Source organism: Myotis brandtii, unplaced genomic scaffold, assembly GCF_000412655.1.
Source record: "Myotis brandtii unplaced genomic scaffold, ASM41265v1 scaffold143, whole genome shotgun sequence".
Classification (NCBI taxonomy): domain Eukaryota; kingdom Metazoa; phylum Chordata; class Mammalia; order Chiroptera; family Vespertilionidae; genus Myotis; species Myotis brandtii.
Genome location: NW_005355115.1, coordinates 3,960,429 through 3,976,689, shown reverse-complemented (window position 1 = coordinate 3,976,689; position 16,261 = coordinate 3,960,429). Strand labels below are relative to the sequence as shown.

General features: G+C 46.3%; 1 protein-coding gene across 10 annotated transcripts in view; it reads left to right on the top strand.

Annotated features, from left to right (window-relative positions):
* The first annotated feature begins 7,046 nt into the window (after positions 1–7,046).
* The window catches only part of TJAP1 (tight junction associated protein 1 (peripheral)), a 25,368-nt gene continuing 16,153 nt past the window's right edge, over positions 7,047–16,261 (top strand). For 4 of the 10 annotated variants that reach the window (XM_005860979.2, XM_005860983.2, XM_005860978.2 and 1 more), the window contains exons 1-2: positions 7,047–7,125; positions 7,602–7,725. The gene's annotated coding sequence lies outside the window, so the exon portion shown is untranslated. Of the gene's footprint in view, positions 7,126–7,168; positions 7,726–16,261 lie in introns of those variants that run through there. The other 6 variants (XM_005860981.2, XM_014535385.1, XM_005860982.2 and 3 more) reach the window with 6 other exon arrangements.

Genomic DNA, 16,261 nt, shown 5'->3' with positions numbered 1-16,261 from the left:
TTCAGAATAGTAACTACTGCTCTCCTTGGTCTCCCCATCCTCAGGATTCCCCACTTCCCTGAGCACTTTTCTGGGTACCTGCTAATAAATCCTTCTTCCACAGCCACAGGGGTTCATCCATCCTGGCCTCCCCACCCCTTACCTGGGTTCTTTTTCTCAAGTTCCCCTCCTCTCTCCCTGGACTCCTTTTCAAACAAAAAGTTGCGTGTTACCAACACCAAATGAGGGTGCAGAGACAAGAGAATGGGGAGGAAGAGAAGAGCCTCATTCATTCACGCGTTCATTGACCCACCCACTCCCTGTCAGAGCCCAGCATGATAGTAAGCACTGTGGTCAGGAGCAGGGAAGGGACCCCAGACACTCAACAAGCATTAGTTGAATGAGTGAATGAATTAATATGAATGAAAAAAGGACTGGGCCTTGATCTCAGGCAGCTTATAGTCCAATAGGGCAGGCACAGTCACTCTCACTGTCCACACACTACAAGTTAACAGGGGACCGGGTGTACCTCTCGGCTCTGGACCCCGTGAAGACCAAGGGGCATGCAGGCCTGGCCTTTGTCCTCACCGGATAAGGGACAAGAATGAATTAATATGAATGAAAAAAGGACTGGGCCTTGATCTCAGGCAGCTTATAGTCCAATAGGGCAGGCACAGTCACTCTCACTGTCCACACACTACAAGTTAACAGGGGACCGGGTGTACCTCTCGGCTCTGGACCCCGTGAAGACCAAGGGGCATGCAGACCTGGCCTTTGTCCTCATCTACCTGCTTGTTTTGTGCTGCCCCTGTCTCTCCAAGCCAGTTCTTGTCAGCCCAACAAGTGGGGGCCCAGGTGGGAGCTGAGTTGGAGCAGGTAGGAAGTCGGGCAGGCCCAAGTCGTCCACCCTTCGCTGGGCTTTCTGCCAGCACAGGGGCCTTTGGGTCCTGAAACAAATGTCCTCCCTCTCCTCCCCCTGCTTGTTTCCTGTCCTCCACCCCCACCCCTACCGCATGCAGGAGTTGGAGCCAGCTGCTGCAGGGCTGAAATCCAAACCAGGCATTGTGCCCCACCTTTTGGCTGTGTTTGACTCGCGTGTACGTGTGTGTGTGTGTGTGTGTGTGTGTGTGTGTGTGTGTGTGTGTTTTGGCAGGGCTTATTGTGCGCCTCGGGGGTTGGAGTGCCATGTCTCAGGCTCTAAATGCCATGCTTGGGAGATACCTGCTCAAGGAAAGGGCGGAGGCTGGGCAAGGATAGATACCGATTGTGGGTTTGGAGGTTAGTTGAAAAGTGACAGAGGGGGACGGGACACTTTGCCGGCTGATGGGTCCAGTGTTCAGTCGTGCAGCTAGTGTCCAACATGTCAAGCAAGGGAACATGTCCATTTGGGACCATGAGGGTGTGCAGACTCATGTGCACAGGCCTGGAAGGGCAAAGCTTCACCAGAACCAGAATTCTGAGTGCAAAGCACAGCAGTACCAAGATGGCACATGCTTGTGAAGCCCCCGCCGTCCTGGAACCACCCAGCACCCAGAGGGGTTGGGGGAGGCATCAACAGCCCAGGCAGGTCCTGTTGCAGCCTCTCTAGCAGCAGCTGAAGGAGCCATCCCTGAAGGTTTACATGAAGTTTCTGGGAGCTGAATCTCCTCTGTTAGCCTCTTATGTATAAACCATTGCTTCATCTATTACATTCAGGGCCCAAATTTCAGGTAACCGTCCATGATGGAGCAAAGCCCTTCCGATTCAGCAAAGGGACTTGGGACCGCAGAACTACCCCGCCTCTACCAGGTCAGAGTGAAGCAGGCCCTGACGAGGGAGCCGAGGGAGCCGCAGTGCAGTCAGAAGAGGGAGGTGAGCTGTTCCTTCTTTACTTTCTGAGCTTCCCCAAGACCCGAAATGGAAGTCTGACAGGGGAGGCACAGGTCTTCACCTCGGGGTTCCCAGACTCTGAAGGGGGGAGACAAGCCCTGCCTTAGAATTGGGAGAGGCAGGACCCTACCAGAAGCCAGAAACAAGACTTGATATCATATAAAGATGTATGCGATGTATATTTTAAGTATTTATTTTTTACAGGAAATCTTTTTTATCGTGGGTCACGTTTACCATTTTAACCACTCTGAAGTGTACGGTTCAGTGGCACTAACATTGATGGCCAACATTCACATTGCTGGACAACCATCACCTCCACCCAGCATCAGAACTTTTTATCTTCCTGAACTGACACTCTGTACCCATTAAACACAACTCCACATCGTTTCTTCCCCCAGAACCTGGCAGCCACCACTCTACTTTCTGTCTCTATGAATTTGACTACTCTAGGTACCTCATATAAATAGAATCATACAGAAATTTTCCTTTTGTGATTGGCTTATTGCACTTAACATAATGTCCTCAGTGTTCATCCATGTCATAGCATGTGTCAGAATTTCCCTGTTAGGGGGGCTAAAATATGTTCCTTTGTGTATATATGCCACACTACGTTTACCCATTCATCTGTTAGTTGGCACTTGGGTTACTTCCTCTTTTTGGCTATTGTAATAATGCTGCTATAAATAGCATTATTGCATATATGGGTGCACAAATCCCTGTTTGGGTTCCTGCCTTCATTATCTCTTAAGGTTTAAGTGGTTTTAAGAATATTAAAGAATGCAACTTTCAAGGTCATTTAAATTACATTTCTTGGGCTCCCATCAAATTCAACATCCCGAGTTATGAAAAAGACATTTACACATAATAAGTTTATCCCCCAGGGTGGCAGCTGTGGATTTCTATTAATAGAAGAATCAGGAGATGTGTATAACTTAAATCTACGGAAGCAGACTAAGTTATCCCTCTTGACGTTTTGAAATCATTGTCAAAACAGCCATGTAACTAGGGTACAGCATGTCCAATCAGGGTCACAAATAAGAATATAGGCAGTTGCCCTCACCGGTGTGCTAAGTGGTTAGAGCATTGGCCTTCAGACCAAAGGGTCTCGGGTTTGATTCCAGTCCAGGGCACATACCTCAGTTGCAAGATCCATCCAGGCCCCCTGGTTGAGGCACATACCAGTCCATGTATCTTTCTCGCATTGATGTTCAATCTCTCTCTCACTCTCCCTCTCCCCTTCTCCCATCTTTCCACTCTCTCTCTAAAGATCAATGGAAAAATTACCCTCAGGTGAGGGTAAAAAAAAAAAAAAAAAAAAAAAGAATATAGGCAGCTTCCTGGCTTTGAACTATTAGTACAGAATGTCAATTGCAACCAAAAAGGTTGCATATGGCTTTAAGACCCTTCTAGCTGTCATGATGAACAGTTCAAAGGGCTATGGAGCTGAGCCTAGAATGCTTTCAACTCTTTTTTTTTAAGGATTTTACTTTAAGAATAGTTTTTTTAGTATATATATATTTTATTGATTTCAGAGAGGAAGGGAGAGAGAGAGAGAATCATTGATCGGCTGCCTCCTGCACGCCCCTTACTGGGGATCGAGCCCATAACCTGGGCATGTGCCCTTGACCGGAATTGAACCTGGACCCTTCAGTCCCCAGACCAACGCTCTATCCACTGAGCCAAACCAGCCAGGGAGGTTCAAAATCTTTAGCGGTTTCCTCCAATACCTGGAGCTCCAATTTCTGTCTTTGTCCAGGACCCACTTCTATTCCAAGGTCCTTTTCCACCTGCATAGTCTGTCAGGCCAAACCCAGACTCCACAACAACACTTCTATTCCAGTTGGGAGACTAAGTCCACATAAATAGAATCAGGAGAAAGAACTGTCTTCAATCTGGGTCAAGCAGCTTGTGTTCTGGGAAGTACTTGACCATGCTTGTGCAGGCGGTCCCTGCAGTCACTGCAGCCCTGTGGACACCTAGGCACAACCACATGAAAACTGCCATCAAAATGCAATGAGCCTGCCGTAGCCAGTTTCGCTCAGTGGATAGAGCATCGGCCTACGGACCAAAGGGACCTGGTTTCGGTTCCGGTCAAGGGCACGTACCCTGGTTGCAAGCTCCTCCCGGCCCAGGCCCTGGTCAGGGCTTGTGCAGGAGGCAACCAATTGATGTATTTCTCTCACATTGATTCTCTCTGTCTTTCCCTCTCTCTCCCACTCTCTCTAAAAATCAATGAAAAAATATCCAACTTCCTTAAAGGACTTTAAAAAAAAATGCAGTTAGCCTGACTCTCCTGCAAATTGCAGCTACTTCATAAAACCCCTAAAGCCTAGAAGAGGTCTTTAATCTTCACCACCTTCCTCACAGTTCTCTTACAGTGATGGTGAACAATTATGTAATTGTGGTTTAAGAATAACCCAGCTGGAGCGGTTCAGTGATTGAGCATTGACCCATGAACCAGGAGGTCATGGTTTGATTCCTAGTCAGGGCATATGCCTGGGTGGTAGGCTCGATTGATCCCCAGTGTGGGGCATACAAGAGGCAGCCGATCAATGGTTCTTTCTCATCACTGATGTTTCTATCTCTCCCTCTCCCTTCCTCTCTGAAATCAAAACATATACATAGGTATACGTGTATCCACAGAGGGAGTGATAAGGTAACTTCCAAGTAAAAACATCTTTATCTCACATATCCTAAAAGTTAAAAACTCTGGAGGACTGATTTCCTTTCTCTTCAAAGGCATGTTTATATTTGCTGATACTTTCTGTTTACAAAATATGAAGTTGGATCACTTTTCAAATTTACATACCATACGTGTGTTTACCTGCAGTCCGTGGGCTTTCCTCCCTCTGTGGATCACAAAACAATTTCAGGAAAGGTAGAGAAGAGGTTGGGGGGAGGGTGGGTCAGTCCTATTTAGAAAAGAAAACCAGCTTCCTCATTTCTTCTTTCAGGCAGACTCCTTTTAGTAAACAGTGAAAGTGGTATTTCAAAAAATCTGAATTTGTGGTCTTATATTACAATGAACGTCACAGTTTGAAAGTACCGTACTGGCAATTTAAGGGGAACCTTAAATTGTATAATGACTGAGAGCCCTTATTTTAAACTCTGCAAGAACCAGTACGATTGTTTCATTTAGTGAGATTTTATTAAATTAGCAATAATAAAAAGTTGTATGGGATTGAAAGGACAGGATGGGAAATAAAGGTGGTTGACCTGTAGCCTCTGGGGACCTGGGGTGTCTGCAAAGGTTTTATTTATGTGTGTTGGTGAAGTTAAGTGTTTGAGGGACAGGCCACCAAGGGACAGACCCAGCCCCCATTCCCTAGACCCGGGGAAATGGGACACCTCTCTGCTCTGAAATGTTGATGAGCTGTGGAGGGGAGAAGGACAGGGGAGCAGATGGAATTCCTGGACAATTGTTCCGGCTGTCACCAGAGAAGACAGGCAGAAGGGAGCGCTGGATAATTTCCAGAGGAACAGATGCTGAGGCTCCTCCGGAACCATCTGGCCGAGAGGGGCCTGGGCTCCGGGTGGATGTTGTCTTTAGATCTGAGTAAACTTCTCAGTGGCCTCCAGCCCACCCCACTTCCTCTACCTGAGCTGTAGTTTTCCCAGGAGGACTCTGCTCCCTGAGGACCCACCTCTCGAGTTCCACCTGGCTCTCATTCTACTCCTTTCTTTTCTGAGCCTGGGTTCTGTGTGGCCTACCATTCCTGATAGGGCCGCATCTGGCCTTGGGGGCCTGTAAAACTTTTTTCTATTCTGTAATATTTTAAACCTCTCCTCCTCACCTCTATATTCCAAAATTCCTCTATCAGCCCTACCCTAGCCAGTTTGGCTCAGTGGATAGAGCGTCGGCCTTCAGATGGTCCCAGATTCCATTCCGGTCAAGGGCAAGTTGCTACCTCTTGCCTGGGTTGTGGGCTTGATCCCCAGTGGGGGGCGTGCAGGAGGCAGCCAATCAATGATTCTCTTTCATCATTGATGTTTCTATCTCTCTTTCCCTTTCCCTTCCTCTCTGAAATCAATAAAAAAAATATTTTTAAAAAAGGATTTTATAAAATTTCTCTATCACTCATCTCCATGCCATTTATTAGTTCAATAAACATTTATTGAACATCTACTATGTTAGGATTTGTTTTCGACACTGGGGCTACAGTGACGAGTGAGAAAAAGTCCCAGACCTGTAGAGTTTGCATTATAGTGGGAGATGGTAAATATACCGAGAAATACTTAATATGTCAGATAACAATAAGTTCTATGAAAGAAAAAATTAAGGCAGGGTAAGGGAAAGTGGCTGAAGATGCTGTTTTAGATAGAGTGACCAGGGAAGTCTTCTCTGAGGTGGTGACATATGAGCAGAGACATTCATGGGAGTGAATATCCGGAGGAAGAACATTCCCCGCACAGGGAACAGCAAACCTAGAATCCTGAGGCAGAAGTATGCTTAATGCATCGGAGGTTGCCATGCTCTTTAGTCATTAAGCATTTTTTTTTTTCCAGGTACCTGCTGGGGAATGGGGAATATGAAGATGCAATCAGACAAAGTTTTTGCCTTGAAAGAGCGTCAGCTTAGTGAGGGATACAGCATGTAAACGAATAATTACAGCACAGGTTAACTACAATGAAGTTGCGTGTACTAGTAAATGCAAAAGGAGCACCAAATCCAGTCTGGGGGGTCGGGAAAGGATTCCTGGAGGAGGTGACAATTTGAGCTCAGGGCTGGAGGCGTACGAATTGATAAATGAAAGGGGAGAACAGGGCTTGGGCATTTTAAGACCTGAATACACAGGGCAATTGGGAGCCTGAAGTCCCAGGGAGAGGTGGAAAATTAGGCTGGTGAATGTGGAGGAGGCTGGGCCATGCGGATCTCTGCGTGACAATCTGAGAAGCTGCTTTTATTCTTTGGATGATGGGAAAGCAGCGCTAAGACTCTCCCACCATATTTTTGTGCTGTTTCCCCCTATTCTGTGTGTGTGTTTTGGGTTTTTTTTGGGGTTTTTTTTTTTTTTTTTGAGTACCAGAATATTTCCCCATCCTTCCCGCTACTTCCCTACTGCTACACCTTCCTCCTCCAGCGGCCTGGCTTCCGAATCCCGCTCCGAGGACATCCCCATCATTCCCCTCCACCCGGCGCCCAGCCGAGGCCACGCCCATCACCACGCCCCCCGTGACGCAAGGCGCCCAGTGCGTGGGGATTCCCAAAGCCGTGGCCACTACCCGGCCTGCCCCGCGACAAGATGGCAGCCTGAAGGCAGCGGGCCGCGGAAGAAAGTTTGTTGTGGGCTTGGAGTAGTTGGGCCGGGAGGCCGGAGTTCGGGGGAGGGTCATGGGGGCACTGGCCTGGGGTCCGGGCGGAGGAGGGACTAGCTCCAGGGTTGCGGAGAGGAAATGGAATGGAGGAAGGTTTGGGGCAGAGAGAAAACAAGAGGGAGCTTGGGTAGGAAGCGAGGGACCCTAGGATCCAATGGCAGCCCTGGGGGAGGGGTGCAGGACGCGGGAGCCTGAAGTAGGTTTGCTGGTCCCGGAGAAGCAGAGTCACGATTTGCAGGGCCATTTTTCAACTGAGAAGTAAAGACACCTGCAGCTCGTGGCCGAGGTCCGACTGCATCAGGCCGGTGGGGGAGCCATGGGGTCTTCCTGTGGGGAGCACAGTGGGGAAGGGGAAGCCTGGAGGATGCTGGGCAGGTTTGGTGAGGAAGGGACTCGAGCCAAATGACCCTTACAGACTTAGACCAGCCTTTCCACAGTCTCTATAGGAGCATCTGCCCCAATTTCAGCTGAAGACCCTGGGGCCCCAGGGACTGGAAGCATCACAGTGCCTGCCTGGAGGAAGAAGAGGTAGCGACCTGCCCAAGCCCAACCCCAAAGCGGGTAAGGTGGCCTCCGGAGACAGGCTGGCATGCTCCCCGGAAGCAGGATGCATGGGCTCGGAATGATGCTGAGAATCACTAACTCTGAGGAGGGCGCTGTTCTATAGAGGTTACCCTTTGCCTGTGGTCCCTAAATTAGTATTCTACTTAGATTGCATGCTGATTTTTCGAGAGTCGGAGGTAGAATTGTGTGCCTTCACCTGTGCAAGCGAACATGGGCAAGTAGCGCGGAGATCAGGCTGTAAATATTTTAACACACCCCTGTCACAAGCAGTTTCCTACATGTTCACTGTCTTCTTCAGTTTTCCCATCACATCTTCAGTTTGGTATCCTGCCTGAAGTGGAGATTTGTGGGTGACAGATGGTGGGGAGTCATGAGAAAACAAATTTCTGATGGTGTTCACTGACCATTTTTTAGGCACCTGCTGCTACCAACTCCTGAGTTCACTCTTGCAGCATTTCTCTTTTCTTTTCTTTTCTTTTCTTTTCTTTTCTTTTCTCTTCTTTTCTTTTCTTTCTTGTGTAAGAAGGGCTCCTTAGTGTTCTTGGGGGTGTGGATTTGGTGGTAGGTCAGGTCAGAGGAGGAGGAAAGGCAGAAGAATCCAGATGGATTTATGGTAAGAGGTCAAGCTGACTGGTGTAAAGCTCTGGGAATGTTTATTACATAGCTCTCTGAGACCCCTAATATTTTGAGAACTGCTTTACAGCCTGGACAGTGTGGTGATGGAAGTAAAGGATTGTGGAACTTGCCCTTTTCTCTTCTGGTAGCTTGCTTCTCTTCCTTTGTGCTCTCCCCATCAAATCACATTTTAAAATAAATCAGTTTATTAGCCAAACTAAACATGGCTTTAGAGATAGTGGACTTGGGGTTGGAGAAAAAGAAAGGGGTCTGGAGCCACGGAATGCAGTGAATATGGTCCTCCCTTGCTTTGATGCCCTGTGGTTATGCCCAAGCCAAAGTTGGGAGTAGGCTTCTTACTGAAGCCAGTTTCAGGGCTGACCTCTGCTCCATCCTGGACTGGGAGGTCTGGTTTGGTCTTGGACACCTCACTAACCATCTCCTGCTCCCTGCTCTAAACCCCCCCCCCCCCAAAAAAAAAAAACGTCTGTCTGCAGACACACCAACCCAAATCACTGTTACTGGGCCAGCTTCAATACCTTCAGGTACTTGAAGCACTGATGCTATTTAGCTGTGCCTCCATGAGAAGGTTAGGAACCTTTTCTTTCTGAGGACAATGTGTGGATGCCCCCTTGGTAATTGTGATCAGCAAGGACAGTGTGGTGAGTGTGTGTACATGTTAAGAGCATTGACTCCAGAGCCAGTCTGTGTAGTTCATATCCTGGCTTTGCCATTTGTAGCTCTGTGACCTTTAGAAATTACATAGATCTCCCTGGCTGGTGTGCTCAGTGGTTAGAGCGTTGGCCTGCACACCAGAGGGTTGCAGGTGCAGGAGGCAACCAATGATGTGTCTCTTATACCTCAATGCTTCTTCCTCTCCTCTCTCCTCTCCCCTCCCTTCCACTTTCTCTAAAAATAAAAAAAAAATCCTTACTCTTTGGGGATATTTACAAAAAAGAAAGAGCCCGGCAGCCATGGCTCAGTGGTTGACCTATGAACCAGGAGGTCACATGTTCAGTTCCTGGTTAGGGCATATGCCTGGGTTGTGGGGCGTGCAGGAGGCAGCCAATCAGTGATTCTCTCTCATCATTGATGTTTCTATCTCTTCCTCTCCCTTCCTTTCTGAAATCAATAAAAATATATTTTTAAAAAAAGAAAAATTACATTGCTCTCTATGCCTCAGCTTTTTCATCAATCAAATGGGTTTGGTAAGAGTATCTCTGAGGGTTAAATAAGTTAATATATTAATGCATTTAGAACATTACCTGACCCTCAATATGTATTTGTTGTTATTATGCTAGTCAGATCTCAGCACTAATCTCCGCTTCATGATTGAACCTGGAGTCTCTATGCAGGACCTGTACTGGTTTGGGCTGCTATTCTGATGCTAGAGAGATGAAGTACAGCTTTTTTTTTTTTTAAATATATTTTATTGATTTTTTACAGAGAGTAAGGGAAAGGGATAGAGAGTTAGAAACATCGATTAGAGAGAAACATCGATCAGCTGCCTCCTGCACACTCCCTACTGGGGATGTGCCCGAAAACCAAGGTACATGCCCTTGTCCGGAATCAAACCCGGGACCCTTCAGTCCGCAGGCCGACGCTCTATCCACTGAGCCAAACCAGTCAGGGCAAAGTACAGCTTTTTAAACTATTTAAAGTGTTGTTAAGCCCTGGCTGGCGTGTTCACTTCATTGAGTGTGGTCCCATGCACTGAGAGGTTGGGTATTCGATTCCCATCAGGACACATGCCCAGGTGGAGGCCTTGATTCCCAGTAATGGGCATGCAGGAGGCAGCTGATCAATGTTTCTCTCATTTGATGTTTCTCTCTCCCTCTCCCTTCCTCTGTCTCAAATCAGTAAAAACACAGTTTAAAAAATAAAAAAGTGTTAAAAGCCAGCGATTTCCTGCTGAAGCTTTGAGGCTTCTTTGCAGTTGAGTGATGATGATGATGATGATGATAATAGTGCTTATCAAGCACATTTTACGTGCCTGGCACTGTGGTGAGTGCTTTAAATGTATTAACTAATTTTTATAACAACCCTATGAAGTAAATACCGCTATTATCCCCATTTTACAGATGAGTAAATAGAGGTATGGAGTGGTTAAGTAATTTGCTCAAGGTTACTGAGCTTGTAAGTGGCAGATCTGGAATTTGATTCTAGGCAATCTGGCTTTGGCAATTGAGCCTTTTTTTTTTTTTTTTTAAGTATGAAGTTAACTTTAAAATATGCCTAGTGGCAATTTGTATCTGTTTGTTGGTTTATTGTGATGGTTAGATGTATACCCATATTGCAAGTAAAATTTTTTGGTTATTTAAAAAATGTTTTAGGAGCTGAGCTCTTCATCACAGCTCTCTCCTTCCTCTCAGAAATAATAACTGGTGCTGGGACCTTGGTGACGGAGCCCTCTGTGCCATATTAGCCAAATCTGGGCTCTTTCTTCATGATTCCAGTTGGCCTTTGCAAAACCTTGAGCCTGGGTTGGATGAGCAGAGTGACATTAGGGTATTAGGACATTAGGGGAGGAGGGGGGAGGGAGAGTGAGAGAGAGAGGACATATTAATGTACATGTAAATATAAGGCTCATTTCTGACTTTGATTACCGACATGAGCCATTGAAGTAGCCATAGTGTTAAACTCGTGGACAGACTGGATGCATCTTTCTTTTAACAAGCAAGTAACAAACTACATAGGAAAGACCCACACAACATGGCATTTTAAGCAGTTCCTTCCCCAGCTTAAGAGGAAAATGGAAAGCAAATGCGCTTCTGCTGAGGCTTGTGTTGCTGAGGAAGACCCTGGCTCAGCGCTCAGGCCTTTTCCTTAGCCAGGTAGGCCTCTGGCAGCCTTGGGGCAGAGGTGTGCCCACGGTGTGGTAGACTGGCTTTCCTTTGCCCTGCATTTACGACTCACTCTTCCCCTCCTTCTGAGTCATGCCCTGTCTATTTAAGTCACCCTCAGGGCCCATCTTTTTCTTCCGTAAATGACTCTCCACCCTGCCATCAGAGTAGGCACGCGCCTGGTGTCTAACCAGATTTCAGGGAATTGGGGGTTTAGGAATTAGGGCTTTCCTTGGGAATTCCTACCCAGCCCTGTGATGAACTCTTCTATTTTCAAAATCACCTGTGGCACACGTGATTTTGTCAGTCTCTGCTGTTCTCCTCCATTAACTGAGGAGCCACGTGTCTCAGGATAATGTACTTTACAGCTTGTGTTGCAGGCAGCGTGCTGAAACGTGTTATCTCCATAGGGTACATCTTTGTGTTTTGGTTGAAGTCCTCAGACTTTCTGGATGCTGATCACATTTTAGCAAATGATTAAACTGCAGGGTGAAGTCTGATGGATTTTGAGTTGATTCTCCCCCTTTACGGTTCTCTTTTACTTGTCTAAATCCATTTCTTCTCAGACACCCCTTATTCACGTATTATCTTTCAATCTACTCCCTTCACATCCTTACCACCACCTTTTGAGTGCCGAGGACCTCTGGGTAAACCAGGCCTTCATTTCTCACCTGGATTCAGTCTCTTAACAGCACTCTGAATGTACTTCATTCTAGCTTCTGGGCATCTGCAAGGGCTGGTCCTGCTGTCCAGGATGCATTCCCCCCTCTCCCTCTTTCCTTCCCTTTTGGTCCTTCACATCAGTTTAAATGTCACCTCCTTTCAGGACCTCACCCCTTTTAGTGCCCTTCCTCTGTGCTTCTATTTTCACATTTATCCTTTATTGTAATTGCCTGTTTACTTGTCTGACTCTTCTAAGACTGAGAAGAGGGACTATATCTTATTCATTATTGCATTCTCCCATTTAGGATAGTGCAGGGCACAGAATAGGTGCTTTACAATGCACCTGTTATAGGTGCATATAGGACAAATGAAATGTGATGGCAGTCTCTCCCAACTCCAGTCTAGCTTCTCTGCTGAAATTATTTTTCTATTAAAAAAAACCATGTTTCTTCCCTTAGAAATGCCACGGGTTCCCCTTTTTTAGGATACAGTCATAGCCAAAGATTCTTTACACTCTAGCCCAAACCCAACCCTCTAGCCTGAGTTGCTGCCACTCCACTTCATCTGTCCTGTTCTTCATCGCTCCTAAATTTCCTGCTGCTCCTGAACTTGCTGTGGCCGTCCGTTTACTGTATTCTTCTTTGCTTGTGCACTGTACTCTCTTGATAATGCTCACCGTGTCTCTGAAACTGCTTGTCCCCTAAAACCCAGCTCCCCTGTCACCCATGAGAAGACTCTCCTGCTTTCCGTTCCTCCTCTTGGCCCCCACAGCACTGTGTTTGAACCTCTGTTCTGGAACTTATCTTGTGTGATGAGTTTAATTGTTCATCTTTTTCACTGAGCTGACCCCCTGTGGAGGACAGGGGAGTTTGGGAGGGTGGGTATGTGGAGAATTGGGAGTGGGTGAGCAGTGTGAGAGAGTCTGATTTTGGAGCTTGGCACACCTGGTTTAAACCCAGACTCTGCCACTCATCAGCTGTGGGACTTTAGGCAAGTTGCTTAACCAGTAGGATCCTTGGTCTTGTACCTTGTAAAGCAGCGGTTCTCAACCTGTGGGTCTCGACCCCTTTGGGGGTCGAACGACCCTTTCACAGGGGTCGCCTAAGACCATCCTGCATATCAGATATTTACATTACGATTCATAACAGTAGCAATATTACAGTTATGAAGTAGCAACGAAAATAATTTTATGGTTGGGTCACAACATGAGGAACTCTATTTAAAGGGCCAGAAGGTTGAGAACCACTGTTGTAAAGTGAGAGTGACATTATCTTTTATGCAGGGGTATTGAGCATTAAAGGTAATGAGTTTACAGCATATAGCACGGTGCCTGGCAAGTGAAAGATACTCAGTAAATATTTGTTGAACGAACAAATTCCATTTTGAAAAACTCAGTGTATAAGAAAAGGCTTTGTTTTATTCAAACTAGAATAAGCCTTTTGCTTTCTGCCAGGTAGCCCAGAGCATTTTTGAAGTGGGAGTAAAATTGAGAGTCTCCTTTCCTGCGATGAAGCAATAAAAAAAGGTGAGGTTGGGGACATCGTCAGTGAGCAGCCTGTTAAAAAAAGATTGTTGATGCTTCTCCCCATGCTTGTGTTGGAATGACTCCTTTGATGGGTCGTGACATGCATTCGAGATTGGTGGTGACTTTGGTGGATACAGGTGGGGACAGGCAGATTTGTAATGTAGTTACGGCTGGGGATGACTGGAGGGTGTGTTTGAGGATCCATGTCTCCTGGTGTTTTTTTGTTTTGTTTTTTTTCTCCTGGTGTTTTATGAACTGAAAAGTGTTGGGTGAAGCTGGTGGAACACATCTAGACATTGAGGAAGCCAGACTTTTGGGGCCCAGTTTTCTTAGGGCTTTGATGATCTTGTGCCACAGCACTGGCTTAACTTGGATACTCCCCAGAAATGGGGCTGGTAGCTGAGAGAGTTGCTGTCTTCTCTTTGCCTTTTTATTTTTAGTGTAGTTGATGGAGGCAAGGGGGTTGTTCTTAGACACCAGTTCTCAGCAGACACCGAAGGAAGTTGTTTCCAGAAGTCTAGACCTCTTAATTGTATAATGCCAGGGTACTCCAGTGTGAGTTTATAATCAGATGAGGAAGGTATGTCTGTGTTTTCAGGAAGACAGCCTTCTTGTCTGGCCCTCCCCCAGCCAGGCACCGCTCCTTTGTGCCCTCAAAGCACTCCTGCTCTCTGATGCTAGTGGCTCTTCACCTGTCTCCCCGACTAGGGGCAAGGTCTTCTATCTCTGAAGCTGCTTAGGGCTCTGGTCCTTTAATGAAGGCACTTAGGCCCTACCAAGCTTGTCAAACTCAAAGGCTAACATGGGCCAAATAAGGTTTAAGTTTATGTGAGCTGCAAAAAAACACAAGCTTCAATTTTCATAGAAACGTAGGTTTATGTCAAAAAGTATACTATACAATAGAACAAGAGCAATGATAAAATTAATGTTTTCTTACATGCCATTATTTTGGCTGGGCCACAAAAATATTCGTTGTGGGCCGCATTCGAACTTCGGGCCACAAGTTTGACATGCTTGCCCTACATAGTCCGAGCTGAGCCCTCCGGGTTATTGTGTGACCCCCACCCAGTCCTTCCTCAGGGAGACTAAAGCAAATAGGATTTATCTGGCAAAACCTTTTGAATGCTTAGGAAGGCAGGTCCTGCATAAACAAAAGTGATAGTATTAAAAATAGCGTCACTAATTGTTTTTCAGGGTTGAGTTAATGTGGTTAAATGATCTTCCAGATGCTTGGCTTCAGCTGTCTCCCTTTTCAGCCTTTTTATTCCATAAAACACCCCTAAGGACAGGGTTAGAAGAGGAGGTGAAACACGTTGGTATATTTTCTTGCTGAATTAGTCTTTGGCTTCTGGCATCCTCTTTGTTATTTATTAAGCTTCTTTTAGTGCCCCTATAGCCTGCTTTCTTTTCTGGTTGTATCACTAGTCTTATCTAGGTGTGCTCCAAGCTCACAGCCAGGATTTGCTATAACCTTGTTAATGCCTAGACAATCGAAAGGATGAAGCCAATAGCTAAAAGTCAAGGACTTTTACCTGGGTGCTACTCCTGGTCTCTCAGTTTGGGGCTGGCATGTCTTCATTGATGGCCTCTTGACAGGAGTGAAAAGCTATCTTGCATGTTAAGCAGATTTGAGAGGAGATTGGGTGAGTCAGCTGGCCTGGCCATGAGTAGAAGAGTGAGACCTCTTCTTTGTTAGTTACTGTCTTAAAAGTGTCAACTGTCTGCTCTCAGTGGCATTTGGAATCCATTAAGGTCATGACAGAATTGTCATGGCTTTTCTGTGCCTCCCTAGAGAAGACAGCTTTCCATGCTTTGACTGGAATTGGAAACAGAGGGTTCTGTCCTAGTCTGTGGTCTTGGGCAAGTCACTTGTCCTTCTCTGTCACTTCAGAATGGGAGAACTCCAGCCATTCTGTGGGCCTCACTAGGCTGTAAGGATCCAAGGGCATATATCGTGGAAGGGAAAGCTCTTCCAGACGGCAAAGCACAGTGAGATGGAAGGCTTTTGTCTGTTTGTCTGGGATCTGTATGTTTTTATCATAAACATAATCCTTGTATAAAATACCAATCATCCAGAAAAATACACACAATAAAAAGTAAAGAGACCCCCCAAAGATAGGGAACTATCTAACAGTTTTAACAACTGTTAACCATTTATCATGTACCTTCTAATTATTTTGTGAACTTCTAGACATTTCTAATAATGTGTTATTTATAAAACTCAATAATAATACTGGTCTTCAATTTGCTCTGTTCACCTTACAAGCTACCCAAGGTCGAGTAGTCCCCGTTGGAACCTGCGACGAGCCTGGTTGTGCCTCTTCCGCAGCCTGGGGTCCTCCGGGCTTGCTCCTTGGGAGGTGAACAGGTTTCCCTATAGGTTCAGGCCGCTGTGGCCCCGTGGTTCTCTCTGAGGGACTGTTTTTATTCTGAGCTGAAATTGTACGGCAGGAGTGCCCTTGAGTGGGAATCAAAATGGATATAAGCATGATGTGGGCATCAGCACTGCATCTTACCTGTTTCTCCCCTTCGGTCCTCTATCATCTTTGGCTGGGAAGAGAGTGAAGCTACCTGATTGTTCAACCTGGGTTTCAGTGCAGAGAACGTCCCTGGTTTCTACCTTGGGTTAGGCAGGTCACTTGCTGCTCTACTTTTTGAAAGCAAACCAGACCCAGCTGGTGTTTTTGTTTTGTTTTTTTATTATTGTTATTATTTTGTGGGTGAGGATTCTGAAGATTGCTTGTTCGTGGCCTTCCTTCCCTCCTTCCTTCCTTCCTTCCTTCCTTTCTTCCTCCCTTCCTTCCCTCCTTTCTTCCTCCCTTCCTTCCCTCCTTCCTTACTTTCCTTATTCCTTCCTCCCTTCCTTCCCTCCTTCCTTCCTTCTTTT